Raw genomic sequence first — 5,304 nt, 5'->3', positions numbered from 1 at the left:
CTGAAAACTATCTTGTCTGGGATGCCAAATCTTGAAAACAATTTGTGTAAAAAAAATTATTACAGTTGTGGAGGCTGGTTTTTTACACTTGCAAATTTCAGGCCATTTCGACAAACTATCAACTACTACGAGGTAGTGTGAACCGTTTAAAGGACCAGCGAAATCGATGTGCAGTCTCGATCACAGAACATCTACTTTTGAACAATGTTTATTTTTTATCGTGGGTCATTTTTCATTTCGTTTTGGTTTACTCTGTTTTACTGTAATTTTTTGTTTCAGTCTTCAGCCGCATTCGAACCTTCGACTGAACCGACTCTATTTCCACTCAAAACACTTATGAGCGTATTCCTCAACTTGAACAGTTCCATCCGATCTGTGCCAAATAGAAAAAGTGAATCTTTTCATACATATATCTTTGCCTTTTTCGTTTGACCTCGAAATGTTACATTATATACAAATTCACCGAAAAAACAATCTTTTTCCTCTAACACCATCTGCCACCTTTTTTGATGTATTTAATTTCGGCTTACCAACATATTTCCAATTTTTGTTTTCGTTTATAATGGTGATATCACTACCAGTGTCCAACTGCATTTTAAACACTTGTATTTCTGATTTTCACCTTCATGAATTTCCTCATCATTATATTATCAATTTCTTCCGATGACATAATGTTTATTCTTTTTCCTTTGTTCTGACGTTTGGTTATTTTCGTTCTACAGTGCGTCTTTCTATGTCCTACATCACCACAACGAAAGCACTCTGGGTTTTTTTTTTAATGGACAACCTTTCTTCAGGTGTATACCTCCTTATGCAAAACATGGGTTTATTTCCTGATTTTTGTTGTGTTTTTTTTTAAGAAAGCACTTTATCTCTACTCGACTATTTCGCACTTGATTTACTTGGAAACAATCTTTACGTTCAATTTCTTCAGTGTCGTGTCTTAATTTGACTATTCTTTCACATTCTTCTGACACTTGCTGTAGGGTTACATCCTGGTTTTGTTCCAGCTTAGCGAGAATTCTAGTTCTAACTTCTGCGTTCTTTTCGGCAATAAGTCTCTGTTTAAAAATCAGGCATTTGAACATATCTGGCGTTAATTCGTCCAGTTCAAACTTCTCGCTTTCCTTGTTTACTCTACCAGCATATGTGGTGTAGTCCTCGTTGTTGTTTTTCTCTATGTTCAGACACTTCCAACGTGTGTTGAACAATGAGCTTTTTTCACTGAAAATTTTAACACAATATATCTATTGTGTCATTAAAGTTATTGGTTTTCTTGAGAGTGCATAATTGCTGTATCGTCCATGTTCTGTTGTCGCCAGTTTTCTCAAGGTTAAGCGCGTTTACATCTCGTGGTCCCAATCTTTAAATCCTTTATCGAAGATTTGCTAATGTCTTCTGTAGTATGCTTGGAAGGTAACTCCTTCGTCAGGTTCGTATTTGAACTCTGTTATGGAGTTCGCCACTCAGTCTGTCGAGAACACTTTTTATGACTTTCCTGACGACTTCAATAATTGCAGCATTTGTTGCTGTAATATTATTTGTTGTTGCTGTTGCAGGTCTATCTGCTGCTGCTGCTGCTGTTCTTTCAGCTGCTGTTGATGCTGTTTTTGCAACTCGAGCAAACCGGCCAACAAATTTTCCATAATTTTACGATTTTTTGTTTTCATAAAATTTGCTCAGCAAAATCTTTTACGAGTTTGTTAACTCCTCGTGATTCTCGTCATTCATCGTGAGTTGATTAAATCCTCGTCGCCACTGCATTAATCCTTAAAATGCTGGATTGTTATAAACACCACTTCGGTATACAATGTACTTAGTAAAACCAGTAAAGACAAGACTATCTCTGACCGCCTACTATGTTCTCTCCATTTTTTATTAACCACTAGGGGTCGACAAAGAGGGACATACACTACATTCGGGACATATAATAATTATACAAAAAACATAAAATTAAATTCCTTCTACCCTTACCCGAGATGTTCTCTGTCCCAGGTACGTGGGTAGAAGTACTAACTCTTCGTTCTTTAGTGGTGTTGCCGCGTGTTTTTCGCCATGTTTTCATTTATGAACCATACTTCAATTTCTTCAAATTTCGGCCCTCTGGGCAAGATATGCTATTTCTTGCCAGATTGGCCTCAACACCCCCTCTACTTGCTTTGTTGTCACGTGGTCAATTTTTCCTTTCTTGATAGAGTCGGTCTTGTACATTGTCGTTCTTCCTCTCATTATTTTTGTCGTTTCATGCGGAGGGGGTCACTTGCACGTTGTAACCGTCTCGACTTAGTAGTTTTTTGAATTTATCTATTTCGATCACCACATTGTCATCCGATTCTCGGGCGACTTCTGCGAACTTCCTCTTTTCCAATTCCTTGTCCATAACCGCAATAGTCCTTAACAGTTCTTCTTCGGATGTTGACAACTCTGACCCGCTGAGGACTGAGTAAAATGAATTCTTTTTGCTAGCTATTACTAACTCTCGGTGAGAGAAAGCACGACCAAACTGCGGCAAAGCAGCACAAAACAATCAAAGCTTCACCACAGCAACTGAACAGGCAAACAAAACTGTCAATTCGAAGAAAAGAAAAAAACTCGCCAAAATAACTGTGTATTAAAACATAACAGAGGCGCAGGAGTGGCTGTGTGGTAAGTAGCTTGCTTACCAACCACATGGTTCCAGGTTCATTCCCACTGTGTGGCACTTTGGGCAAGTGTTTCCTACTATAGCCTCGGGCCGACCAAAGCCTTGTGAGTGGATTTGGTAGACGGAAACTGAAAGAAGCCCGTCGTATATATGTATATATACGTATGTGGGTGTTTATGTTTGTGTATCTGTATTTGACCCCCCAACATCGCTTGACAACCGATGGTGGTGTGTTTACGTCCTCGTAACCTAGCGGTTCGGCTAAAAGAGACCGATAGAATAAGTACTAGGCTTCCAAAGAATAAGTCCTGGGGTCGATTTGTTCGACTAAAGGCAGTGTTCCAGCATGACCGCAGTCAAATGACTGAAACAAGTAAAAGAGTTATTTTTTCCTACTATGTGTTCTGGTACTTCACGTACCTCTCTTTACTTATAGTGACTAAGTTATTCCATTCGTGACGCGGGAGGGGTGTACCATTATTACTAATTCCTTACAACAGATAGATAAATCAATCGTTTGGTAGATAGATATCAGCTGGTGAGATCAATTTGAAATGTGAGTGGGAGGAAAGGCAGAATACGTAAAACTCCACAGAAAATTTCGAAATTGAATTAATGTGTTCTCCAAGGATTAGAACCAGATGTTATCTCTTGTGGCGGCGGCGGTTAACCCTCTCCTCCTGCACAAACTGCTTTAGCGCGAGACAAACAAGATATATTATTAAGGGGCCTCATTCACGTACGCACTCGAAGACACACTCAGGTAATCACACATATATATACACTCGTACAGCAATCGTATACGCAATACATTCATGCTAATATTTCGTCTGTGTTTACGTTCTGAGTTCAAATTCCGCCGAGGTGGACTTTGCCTTTCATCCTTTCGGAGTCGATAAATTAAGTACCAGTTGCGCACTGTGGTTGATCTAATCGACTGGTCCCCCTCCCCCAAAATTTCGGGCCTTGTGTCTAGAGTAGAAAAGAATACATTTATGCTTCTGTGTGTGTGTGTGTGTGTGGTGGGGTGTACGTGTACGTTTCTATGTAGATTTCATTGATTGCTTTTCTAGAAAGAGTTTCAATAGTCATGGCTGCTTCGTCAAGAACCTAGTTCTGGAAACCTGTTCTCAGGTTCAATCTCTGTGTGCGGCACTTTGGGAAAGAGTCTTCTATTAACAACCCCGAGTCAAACAATGCGTTATGAGTGAATTTGATTGACGGAAACTGTGTGCAAGATCGTTATATATATATATATATATATATATATATATATATATATATATATATATATATATATATATATATACATATATATATATATATGTGTGTTTGTGCATATATGTATGTATATATATATATGTGTGTGTTGGTTTGTTTACGTCCTCGTAATTAGCGAGTCAGTAAAAGAGATAGATGGAATAAGTACTAAACTTGAAAGAATATAAATACAGGGGCCCTTTTTTTCGACTAAAACCCGCCAATGAATTGCCCCAGCATGGTCGCAGTCTAGTAACCGAAATAAATAAAAGACAAAAGGTATCTTACGCTTTTCATCTTTATAAAGAGCTGCAAATATTCCATGTTACAAAGCTGAACTTTTGTAAATATGTCTAAATGAATTTTTGTAATCTACCCGTCTGCATTACCTATACCAAATTTAGAGCGGCGCATCCTGAATTAATATAGTTTTCTATTTATTAATAATCACAAAAGCGGTTGCGTTGCTAAGATGTTCGCAAGCGTGCTTTTATTTTGTGCATCAGGCTTTCGCTGGAACAAGAGGATCAAAGTTGGTTGCAAGGTGGTGAGTGAAGATGCAAAAATGTGAGAAGGAGACAAGGAGACATTAGAGCTGGTTGAGAAAGTTTGCAGTTTTCTGGATGAAGACTGTTGTGTGTCTATAAAGACAATAATCATACAGTCTGGATTGGTGTGGCAACTGGTTCCGGGTTCAGTCCCACTGCGTGACACCTTGGGCAAGTTTCTTCTGGTATAACCTCGGACCGACTAAATCCTTGTGAGTAGATTCGGTAGACGGAAACTGAAAGAAGCCCGTCCTATCTCTCTCTCTCTCTCTCTCTCTCTCTCTCTCTCTCTCTCTCTCTATATATATATATATATATATATATATATATATATATATATATATATATATATATATATATATATATGTATATATATTTATATGTATATATATATATGTATTTATATATGTATATATATATATATGTATATATGTATATATATATATATATATATATATATATATATTTACACATGCATACATACACACATATATATATATGTATATATCTTTGTGTGTGTGTCTGTGTTTGTCTCCCCCCCCCAGTACTGCTTGACAGCTGGTGTTGGTGTGTTTACGTCCTCGCAATCTAGCGGTTTGGCAAAAGAGACCGATAGACTAAGCACTAGGCTTGAAAAATAACTCATAGAGTCGATTTGTTCGACTAAAATTTCAATGTGGTGCTCCAGCATGACCGCAGTCAAATGACTGAAACAGATAAAAGAAAAAAAGAAAAGAATTATTCATGAAGATCTGAAGAAGCGCAAAATTTGTGCAAAGTTTGTTCCCAATGTGGTGGTCAGTATTGCGCATCGAAGGAAAACGTTGGTGACAGCTGGGAGATGGAGCTCAT

This window comes from Octopus bimaculoides, chromosome 7, assembly GCF_046866305.1.
Source record: "Octopus bimaculoides isolate indiv1 chromosome 7, ASM4686630v1, whole genome shotgun sequence".
NCBI lineage: Eukaryota > Metazoa > Mollusca > Cephalopoda > Octopoda > Octopodidae > Octopus > Octopus bimaculoides.
This window is presented reverse-complemented; position numbering follows the sequence as displayed.